Here is a 12,476-nt window from a genome sequence, read left to right as displayed (position 1 = left end):
CTGCACAGGAGGTGAACACCTCAGGAAAGTCAACAGAACATAAATCAGACTCAACAGGCAAAACAGAGGTTGTGTTTACTACAGGAGGGGGTGACTTCTGAGGCCACACACGCCCACCTGCCAAGTTATTTCCTATAATCACATCTACGCCCTCAATAGGTAAAGACAGGCGTACAGCCAAGACAACTTCCCACAGTAGTTACAGAGATCCTGTGAAGCAATTTGTTTGTCTCTAGAATCATGCTTCTGTGCATTAGCCTCATGTTTAGTTGCAGTGGAATAATGTTTCACTGCACTAGACTCATGTGTAGATTTTCTGGAATCATATCTAAAGGAATTGAAACGACGGGGGCGATCATCTTCATTATTCGCACAGACACTATGCTTGTGAGTCAGGATATACTTATCTGCCAACACAGCAGCAGCCGCTGCAGTTCTAACGTCATGCTCATTTATGTAAGTGGTGTGTAAGATGTTCTGGTAAGATGTTTTTCAATTGTTCCAATATCATCAATTCACACAATTCCGCAAAGGTCTCCGCGCCTTCAGCTGCGCGCCAGCGATTAAAGAGACTAGTCAATTCACGCTCTAGCTCCACGTGTGTCTGTTTATCATGTTTGCGCCAGTTTCGGAACTTCTGCCTATAGGCTTCAGGAATTAATTCATATGCTTTAAGAATAGCCTGTTTCACGGTCTTATATTCTTTACATTCTGAATCGTCTAATTCCAAATATGCCTGTTGTGCTTTTCCTGTAATTACACTTTGTAGTATAACACAATCTGAATCACTCCACTGATGGTCTCTTGCCAGTCTTTCAAAAAGAGGGAAAAACAAGTCAGGGTCACATTCATCAAACTTAGGTAAAAGTTTAGCCATATGTGAAATTTGTGCCTGTGGATGTGAAGCCTCCAGGATTATCGCCCGGTGCTCGCCTCCCCCACCAAAAATTTCATCTCGTTTTAACTGCATTTCAATCAATTTCATTTGCTGTTCAAACAGCAAAGCAGGACTTTTACTATCTAATGCCGCGTTTGTGCCAAGAGGTGTTGAAGACTCAGCTGGGCCCTCTATCTCTGGTACTGGATCGAAAGAAATAATTTCCCTTTCGCCCAAGCGCTCCATAATGAACCTCACCAGGTTGTCTTTTTTAATGCCTTTTGGAATATCAGAGTTAATATTATAGTGCTCAGCTACTTTAAAAAGTTTTTAGAGCAACTATTGAAGGAGCAGCCAAGAAAGCACTAACCTCCATTCAAACTACCAGGGCACAATCAGTTAAACAATAGTAGACCTCACAATCTATCTACTATCAAAACACTAAAATATTTCCACGAAACAGCATTGGATTGTTTGCTTAGCCTGTCATTAGGCTACAAAATCTAAAACAGTGCAAATATATGCCTATATAGCCAAAAACATGGCAATCCAATAATGCACATTCAAAGGCCTTTGTTTACGCCAAACAAATACAGCAGCTTGTACAAAAACGGGACAAACTATGTATCCAAACAACCACTTAGGGCTGCAGCTATCGATTCTTTTTGTAATCGATTAATCTAGCACTTTATCGATCGATTAATCGGATAATTTTGTTTTGCGTTTTTAAACAACCAAAACAAATAATGCATAACGAAAATGACATTGCTGTAAAATGATCAAGCAATTGGCACAGAGGTATTTATTCTAACTCCAACATTTGGCTCCAAAACTAAGCCCATTTATTGCAATTTACCTATTTAGGCTACGTTTATACGGTGACGATGAAAATTGAAGACGCAGAAGTGGCGTCTTTTTATTCGCGTTTAGACAAGTATTCTCAGGGGGAAATCTTTGTTTAAATGAAGACGCAAGAGTATGTGATATTCGATTGGATATGCATTCCAGACCGCTGGGTGGTGGTGTGATAGAACCCCGGTACGTCACGCGCAGACATTCTAATTTGACAGTTTAGCCAGAGAGGTGATCAAGGATCTTTGGTTTAGCCGTTTAGACAGAGACGCAACCTCATCTTCAAAACTCTACACCAGAGGTGGGCAAACTCCGGCCCACCGAGCATTTCATTTAGTTATCAGGCTGCTCGCTATTTTTTTCCTGCGATAGAGACGACGTTGGTTTAGGTTAGCTTTACTGCAAACTGCTTTTCACTCTCCTTAGATAACGTTTACAATGTCAATGTCAAAACATCATGTTAAATAGAGATAACATCATGTTAAACTAAGTTAACTCTTAGTTATCTCATTTGCAGCAGATCTAACGTGAACATTATGCAATCCATTTAATTGGGAACGCGTCTGCACTCACGACGAGAGGGAGAGAGAGCCGCAGGTTCCAGCTGGCTTGTGATTGTTGATAATTGATATCTCCTTCAGAAAGTTTTAAAAGGAAATCATGAAGGCAACAGTAGTTCCCACTACTGACCATTTAAAAACTGTGCGAGGGCCCAGCCGTAGGTACAGCACTAGCCATAGCGGAGCAGGCAGAAGATCATTGAGAAATAAACGTGAATTAAAGCGACTGTCTTAAAGCGACACAATTTATGTGCACAATTTATACATTTGTTAAACAGCATAAAATTAGCAGTATTTTTAAGCAATTAATATTTTAAAACAAATACTTTTCATAGTAAATTATAGGCTATAAAAAATGTATTTTTTATGCGTGTGGGGGGGGGGGGGTTGGGGGGTAGTTGTGCGGCCTGCCGGCCAATTTTCAAAACCCAATGTGGCCCTTGAGACAAAAAGTTTGCCCACCCCTGCTCTACACTCTGGAAGGAGTCTTCAGATTTTTGAGTCTTCAAGCCCCGATGGCGGGGTCGCCGTGTAAACGAAAGGCACTTATGATAAAATATTTTGTCTTCCTTCGCAATCGTTCTCGTATAAACGGCCCCTTAGTGTTTATAAGTGCCAGTGCCAACAATTAAATAATGTTCAAAATGCGCTCTGTAAAATTGCAGCCTCTTGTGCATGACTTAGTATGGACAGCTTTGCTCGCCCAGTTATGTTGTGAAGTGCTGGGAGGGAGAAGAGGAAAAGCAATGTAATGTATTAATATGCACAACAAGTTTCATGCTGTAATCTAGACCTGACATCAAAGTAAATATCTGTTTTATGTAGATTTCTACACCTGCAGCATTTGCCATTAGGCTAACAAATAATTTTACCATTAGGCTACTAAAAAATAGCCTACCATTAGGCTACTACTGTAACAAATAATTTTACCATTAGGCTACTAAAAAATTATTTCTGGGGTGAGCCTATTTGCTATGGTAACCTAGCAACCTGTGTGTGTGTGCACGCATGCGGTGCGTGAGGGAAGATGAGGGTGCATGCGTGTATAAGAAGGGGTTCTTAAGCTTACTACTTAAAAACATCAAAGCTAAACATTACAGGTATATCACGACATCGCTACAAATACAGTATGTGATTAAAATCAGCCAACATCATTGTAGGCTCTAGGCTACGCAGATAGGCTAGATAGCCTACTTTATTGACGCTTGGTGAAACAGCATGGAGTGGATGTTTTCGGTTCAGATGCTTGTGTTCTTTTCCTTTGAGTATGTAAAGATCCCAAAACTTTACTTGAAAACTTTAGACATTCTCTGCCATTTATGGACATCTTGACTCCGCCATCGCGCCAGCTAAATTCAGAATGTATCACGATTCACGCGCTAGTGGTGTGCTTCCTGAACAACGGTCCGTGTGGTACAATCAAATCCCTGCGTGTATAGTGCGCGTCATAGGAATTTAACGAGGCTTCGAGGCAGGGTTTTTGCCTCGAGTAATTTTTGTAATCGAGTTATTCGATGAATCGTTTCAGCCCTACAACCACTTTCGCTCAAAAATGCTTTCGTTCACACTTGCTGCATGCCCCGACAGATCCGACAAGTTAACGTGGCTTTCAATGCAACGAAGGACTACACTTTTAGGCCTGGAGCTCCCCCCATCTAAAACCCCCAAAAGAAAAACCTATTTCCACAACCTAGGTCTTCACGTGTCGTCGCGAGTAGTCCAAATTGTCTAATGCATTTCTCTCCACTGCATCAAACTCCACAATCACAGAACGTGCACTCGACTGTTTGTTTCAAGTTCAGGTCATACAGCCAAACGAGGTGGAATCCAAGCGCTCCCCAAACGATGTGTCACAACTTTTTTAAAAAACTAACCAATCACTACAGGGTTTCCCCCAATTACACAGTAGGCTGAGCCTATGCAATGAATGAAAATACGTAGACTCACCAAAACAGCAGCCAACACTCATGCGTGCGACGGCACAAATTCACAAACTTTGCCAAGACTGGTGAAATCAATCACGACTTCTAGACTCACCGAAATATAGGCTACTGGATATCGGAAGAAACTCCCAAATCAAATTTTCGAAATCGGCGTTAAACCGGACGAATCGCCCACATGTCACAGAACCACCTGGCTCAAGTAGCTGTGACATTGAATGGGAGGCCACACTGTAGCGATATGTTAAATATACATTTATTTTGACATTAAAAGATAAAGTCAGTATAGTGTATGAAAAAGGATAGTGTAATGCAAAGTATGTCTAGGGGTGATCAAACAAAAGTGTAAAACGCAACGTCGGTGTGAGGAGCAACGGCCTGAGGCTCTCCCCAGCGGAGCAGCCACGGAGTCACCAGGAACCAGGCCAGAGCAGTGTTGCCAACTATTTCAAATGGAAAGTAGCCAAAGCCAGCTCCAAAAGTCGCTAAATGTTGATAGATGACGTCACATACTAATTTGCATATCAATTACATCACCAGGTCGTGACCCCAAAAAAAAAAACCCGATGATGGCCCTTTAACTCCCCTTTACACCTGTTTGCTTTTCTCCTAGGCCTACTGAAATAGGCAACTTTAAGAGCCTACTTTAAATATATTTAATATACTTGTATATTAGGGTAATTGATACACTTTACACTTCTGTACATCTTGTCATAATATACACCAGAATGAGCATTAAGTGGCTGAAAATCAGTCATTTCCAACCTATTCCCAATAGTGTTAATTTTGTCACCTATTTTTAATTTAGTCTTAGTCTTGTGACGAAATGTCCTTTTTAGTCTGTCATATTTAGTCATTCAAATATCATTTTAGTCGACTAAAAGTCTCGTCATTTTAGTCTAGTTTTAGTCAAAAGAAAACTAAAGGTATCTTAGTCTTAGTCAGTTTTAGTCAACACATTTTAGTCTTTTTTTTTTTATAACAAATTATTTCTGATTACCATTTGAGTCAGTGTTTCACACATCTCAATTTTCCAACAATATTGTGTGTCCACAGGGCTACTCGTCTGTTATAATTACTCATTCTGATTTTTTGTCAGTCAGTATGTTTACATGCACAGGTAAGTCGAGCTACAGTTATAGCTCGGCTGGGATTTGACCATAGACAGTAAAAGATTTGACTGGACCACTGTCATATTCGTAGACCAGTGTTTCTCAAAGTGTGGTCCGGGAATCACTGGTGGTCCGCAAGCTATCCAAAGTGGTCCGCGAGCAGACGTGGTAAAATATAATATAGATGAGTTGTTTGCAATATTGAACCAACTTGTATGTAAAAACAGTTCTGCAACACTGTCTATGTAAGATATGCCAGTTTAAATCATACAGTATAAATCCACACAATATACCCAGGGGGCAAAACACCCGTTTTTTACGAAATCAGACATGGGCTGCTGTAAAAGGTTGTCATATAAAAATGAAATCTATGATGTCTGAGGATCACAACCTGGGTGGACAACCCGGTCAACAAGCTGCTGGAAACTTGTAGGATGTGTTCAAAGTATGCATGTCCCCCCGCAAAAAAAATACGCTTTTGAAGCTCTTTGCAGTTCCCTATGGCAGCTAGCAGCCGCGATCAAATGCCATCATCCATAACTGCTTTCATATCTCTGCTATATATCATTTTAGTTGTGAAATCTACAGCCCTACCAACACAACGGGAATACAGCTTTCAAACAATATCTTGATTGTACAAGCAGTATGAAATATAGTTGTGATTATGTAACGTTACATTGAAAGACTTTGAACTTCTGTTGCTAATTATCCATGTTTCTCCACTAGCACTAGTTCTAGCTTAGCCTGCTGCAAAAAAAATAGTTTTGATTGATCAAATAGTTTTACGTATCCTACTTAACGAAAAGGTGATCTTGTAAAACAGTCCATAAATAAGATATCAGTCGGTTCTGTCTTTGTATCCTTGCACTTTTACTATGCACAAACTTAGTCCACAAACACATCAAAAACACAACGTCTTCTGCAGTGGTGCACGATTATGTTAACGCTACTTCCTGTATTGTTGAAAATCCCATGTAAAATAGGCTAGGCTACTTGGATTTTCATTTCACCACTAGAAGGCAATAAATAACCACTTATTGCTGCTGTGGACTGCAAAGACATCGGCAGCGATAAAATATCGAGAAGCTGGCGAAATCAAGGTTGAGAAATTTCATGGTAGCCTAAGTGCTTTTCAATTTTCATTATAAAACAATTACAACCCAAAACAGAAAAACTTGGGACGTTGTGTAAAATGTGAATAAAAACAGAATGTAATAATCTGCAAATCTCTTAAACTCATATTTACTTGAAAAAGGACACAGACAGCATATCAAATGTTGAAAATGACAAATTTGACTATTTCATGAAATATATATTTTAATTTTGAATTTGATACCAGCAACATGTTTAAAAAAAAGTTGGTACAGGGATAACAAAATGCTGGAAAATGTGTGTAATGATAAAGAAAACAAAAGGAGGAATGTTTCAAAACTAATTAGGGTAACTGGCAACATGATTGGGTATGAAAAAGAGCATCCCAGCAGGGTCTCTTGATGTACGGGTATTCATCACACAAATGATGAAACAATGCCATTTTAATGCTTCTTAAGATGAAATTGTGAAGTATTTGGGGGGTCCATCATCTACAGGACAAGGGAAGGAGCTGAAAAACACATTGGATGGTCGTGGTCTTCTGGACCTCAGATGGCACTGCATCAACACCAGACCTGTTTCTACACCTGTCATTGTAAAATTCTAACAACCAAAATTGTATTGAGACACAATACAGAAAATACCACCGTCTTATCTGGGCCTGAGCTTGTTTAAAATGAACTGAGGTAACGTGGAAAAAGGTCCTGTGGTTAGACCAATCAACATTTGCCATTGTTTTTGGAAATCATGGACTCATCTGGGCTAAAGAGGAGAGGGCCTATCCATGTATCCAACCTATCCAACTTGTTTTAGTGCTCAGTTCGAAACCCAACATCTATGACTGTGTGGAGGAGCATTAGTGCCTACAGCATGGGCATCTTGCACATTTGGCAAAGCACAATCAATTCTGAAAGATGTATACAGGTTTTGAGCAACATATACTGCCATATCTATTATAGAGAAGACCTTGAATATTTCAGGAAAACAATGGCCAAATGAATTCTGCACATATTTAAATAGTATTTCTCCATAGAGAAAGAGTCCAGGTGCTAAAATGGCCTGTCTGCAGTTCAGATTTGTCAAATTAGGTGCATAATGGAATGGAAGCATGACTAAGAATACCCCATACTGTTGAGCAACTGAAATCGTGTAGTAATGACTATTTGCTAGAGTTCATTCTCAAAACTCTAGCAAATAGTCTCCTCAGTTCCTAAACATTTACAGAATTTTGTTAGATGAAGAGGTGAAGCAGTACAGTGGTAAACATGCTCCCGTCCCAACTTTTTTTGAAACATGTTGCTGGCATCAAATTCAAAATGAACATATATTTTCTATGAAATAGTCCAATAGTCCATCTGTGTCCTTTTTGCTGCTAAATATGGGTTTACGAGACTTGTATATTATCACATTTAGTTTTTATTTGCATTTTGCACAACGTCCCAACTTTTTCTGTTTTGGGGTTGTATTTCAAGTCGCTATTAATATGAACACTATAATAATGATGAATCGCTTGGGCAGTAAAAAATCTGAAATTTTGGATGGTCTCTGGATGAGGGCCAAGCATTTTCATTTCCATCTACACAGCCTGCCTGGCCTGTGTCAATGGCCATGGCAATATCATGTGGTTGTGTTAAGGGTTGTTAGAAGAGCTGCTCCTGTGCAAAGAGGGCAATTCCATGCTACATAGGATGCCTTTGCCAGGGGCCTGAAGAAGAGCAGCAGCTCTGTTGAGGGGGACCTGGACAGGGTGAACCAGCTGAACCACTTCTACAACAGGTTTGACTGCCCTGCTCCAGCTCCAATGGCAGTGGTCTGTCCACCACCCCCTGCTGACTCAGACATTGCTCTTGATTGCGTGCCTGCCCTACCCCCACCTCCCAGTCTCTCCAGCTCTGCATCCCAGTGACACCCAACAACCTAAGCCACCATCACCTCACGCCCTGCCCCCACCTGACGCCTCCTTGCCTGTGCCTGTTGAGGTGTCCACGACTCTGGCATCCTTGACAGGGACATCAAGGAGGTGGTCATTCCCCAGCCCCCATGCACCCCCACACCCCCTCAATACCAGTGCAACACTCACCTCCACATCACAGGCTATCGTACCCCCACCATCACTGGATATTGCACCCCTCCCCCACATAGCGATCACGAACAATGAGGTGACAATGACTTCAGTCAACAGCAATCACACACAGATCCCAGATGCACCCCTCCCCCTCCCCCACCCCCCATCATCACAGCAGATCAAGTAAGAGTTCAACTAAAGAAACCCCAAGAAGGCCTGACAGACTGTGTCCAAGGCTACTCAAGGCCTGTGCTGCTGAACTGGGGAAGCCACTGAAGCACATCTTTAACTTGAGTCTACGCCTCGGACAAGTTCCAACACTGTGAAAGACATCGAGACATCACTTCATTTCTCAAGTGCTTTTAACACCATCCAACCCCTCAGACTAGGAGACAAGCTATTGCAGATGGGTGGGATGCTCACCTGGTAACCTGGTACAGATTACCTGACCAGTCCTGTTCACCCTGTAACGCATCTGACTTCTGCTACAACACAGAGTCATGCCACATACAGAAGTTTTCTGGCCAGGTCTAAGCCCACTCTGCTACCAGTCTCCATTGATGGGGTCAATGTGGAGGTGGTAAGCACCTACAAGTATCTGGGTCTCCACCTGGACAATAAACTGGACTGGTCAGCCAACACGGACACACTCTACAAGAAAGGGCAGAGCAGGCTGTACTTCCTGAGGAGGCTTGGTCCTTCAATGTGTGCAGCAAGCTCCTCAGGATGTTCTACCAGTCTGTTGTTGCCAGCGTCCTCTTCTATGCAGTGGTATGCTAGGGAGGAAGCACAAAGAAGAAGGATGCGGGGCGACTTGACAGGCTGGTAAGGAAAGCTGGCTCTGTAGTGGGAGCTGAACGAGTGCATCACTTCAATATCTGACAAAAGGACCCTGAACACTGATCAACATCTTGGACAATGAGTGTCATCCACTCCACAGCACTATTGTAAAGCAGAAGAGCCTGATCAGCTGGAGACTTCGCTCACTGCCTTGCACAACAGACAGACAAGGAAGTAATTTGTCCCCAGGGCCATTGAACTGTTCAATGCTTCACCTAAGGGAAGAGGAGAGATAGACTTCTCCCATAGTCTGTCTGCCTCTCCACCCCCTCCATGTTTGGATACTGTCTGTCCACTAGCCACTTTTTACCACTGTCTTACTGCCTCACTGTTTGCGTGCTATATTAGCACATATGCATAACCCCTCCCTCCATGCCACAGCCAAATTGTGGCCACACTTATACCTTTTCTTAATATAGAATATCTAAATCTATCTATCTATCTATATATATAGATTAGGGCTGTCAAAATAACTGATTAATTTCGATTAATTAATTTGAGAAAAAATAACTGATTAAAAAAAATAACGCAGATTAATCGATTCCGTATGACCTTTGACCCCGAGCCGTTGTAGTCAGTAACCATTAGACTGTAAAATGAAGGAGAGAGAAGAAAATGTGCTGACTAGATCATTGATTGGAACATTTACTTTTAAACAACAAACAAAATAAAGTGTTGATTAAAATAAAGTCCTCTGCAATGTCTGCAGCAAGGAATTTGCATATCACCGGAGTTCATCAACTTTAAAGTCGCACATCAATGCAAAGAAATAGTGTTGACATTAGGGGAAGTGTTAATTTATTTTCATTGTGTCCCCTAGGTTCTGTGGCCTATCTGTGGCCTGATATACCTTGTATGTGAAAAACATCTTCTTCCCGAAGCACTTTTGAATTTATTTCCTCAGCATATTAGGTCATATCATAGATTATTATGGCCATTATTAAAATAATAATACAAGAGTTTTTGAACTTTAATGTCACTAATGCTGATTATTAAATGATTTATTTAAATTTAAAAATTTAAAATACTTTCACAGTAAAAAATATGTGATTCATTTAGATTAATTAATCACAGAGTATGTAATTAATTAGATTTATTTTTTAATCGATTGACAGCCCTAATATAGATAGATAGATATATTTTTTTCTATAGTTTTTTATATTACCTTGCCTATACTCGCTGATATGTCCATACTTATTTTATGCTGGTCTCTAGACTTTATTCTTGCACTGTTGCACTGTTGGACTTACTCATTTGCACCATCACCACGACACTCACTCACACAGAGCACCTTACCTTACCTTACTATGCACAGAGAATCACAGGCTCAGTCCCTGCCTCAGTCATTGCAAGCGCCTGTTGATAAATCACCCACTATGTGGATACTGTTTTTAGAATTGATTTAGATTAACTGTTATTAAGTATCATTTGTATTTTAGTATATTTAGTATATTCTTTATCTTCTACTGTCCTTATTGCTTAGTTGTTTTTTTTTATATTATATACCATTAATTTCTTTTTTCTGCTGTTAGTGAATGTGTGTGTGATGTCTGTATGCTACTGAGACCTTGAATTTCCCCTGGGGATCAATGAGGTATCAATCTATCTATCTATCTATCTATCTATCTGCTGAAACACTAGAGAGCAGCAACAGCAGCAGTGACTCTGAAAACAGCTAAACAAATTTTATAAACATTATTACAGAAATTAGTTATCACCCTGAATCTGTTTGCCTGTTTCATTAATTGCTTTTTGTTTTGTTTTACAAATTGCTGCTTAATGTAACTGTTTTAATCAGTATTTTTTTTAAAAAAACTACTCCACACATGACTCCTGTGTGTTTTAGTCTTTCAACATTTAGTTGTCTAGCTTACACTCCAAACACCTGGATTGAACTCCAGAATAACCCGTCTAACCCCAAATCCTGAAATCCTTTTTTTTAATTTCGATAGAATAAATAAAGCTATCCCACTTGTGAAAGAATATTAGAAATACTAGACATTATATTACAAATAACAGATCTTGCATAAATATGCAAACTATGTAGGCCTACTGTATAGAAACAGAGCTGTACTACAACACATCACATCAGTTAACAGATTAACAGTAAACCTTTCTTGGATCTTGTTTGACTTGATAGGCTTGAAATTGAATTCCCTCTAAATGTGTTAATGGGTCTGAAGTCTGGTTAGTAAAATTATCAAAATATTATTTAATCTGTAAAAGTTAACTTCACATGGTATTTTGTTTATTTTAACAACAAAGGGAAAAGAATGCTACCGAATATAATGGAATGTTTATAAATATCTTTGTATACCTATGAATTAAGAGGCATTGTTAACTCTTACATTCTAATTACATGTACAATCAAGGCTTCAGATGAAAGCCTATCTTCCACTCTTTTGAAAGGTGTGCTCAGTTTGTTTCTAACATAAAGTATCAGGGAGATATGGCCCAGGATTCATGGATATAATTAAACCTATTTAGCATGATTGGGTGATTCCGGGGAGTTAAAGCAGAATTTGAGGTAGCATTGTTTTGACCCTAATTGCAAGTTTCCAGCAGCTTGTTGACCGGGTTGTCCACCCAGGTTGTGATCCTCAGATTTCATTTTTATATAACAACCTTTTACAGCAGCCCATGTCATCTAAACCCCCTTTGCCCCCTGGGTAAGCAAAGTGCAAAGACAATAAGCAAGGTGGTTCAGTGAGTAGGCCTATAGTGTAGACTAATTATAGGCTAGGCTGTTGAAGTAGGTGTAATCTTTTTTTTTTTTTGCTAGGGTTAGTTAAGTGGTCCTGAAACTGAAAAAGAAACACTTTGAGAAACACTGTCGTAGACCAAAGTATTAATGTTTTACTCGCTAGATGGCGATATGCGCCCAAACACAACACATTCCCCAAACAGACTCTCCATCTTAGCCATAGCTAACTTTCTAGCGAACTTTCCATATTAGCTTACTTGCTAGCAAACTTTGCATCATCATTCTAACTAGTTAAATAGTTGACATTACATGATGAAAATTTTTCGTATGGACATTCTGGGGGATGTTAATTTGTATGAGAGAAGCTTCAACTTCTGGGTATGTAGCATTGTGGCATAAAGCTTAGGTTGCTAACTCTGGCAGAAATCTCCATT

This window comes from Alosa alosa, chromosome 7 (assembly GCF_017589495.1).
Source record: "Alosa alosa isolate M-15738 ecotype Scorff River chromosome 7, AALO_Geno_1.1, whole genome shotgun sequence".
Classification (NCBI taxonomy): domain Eukaryota; kingdom Metazoa; phylum Chordata; class Actinopteri; order Clupeiformes; family Clupeidae; genus Alosa; species Alosa alosa.
This window is presented reverse-complemented; position numbering follows the sequence as displayed.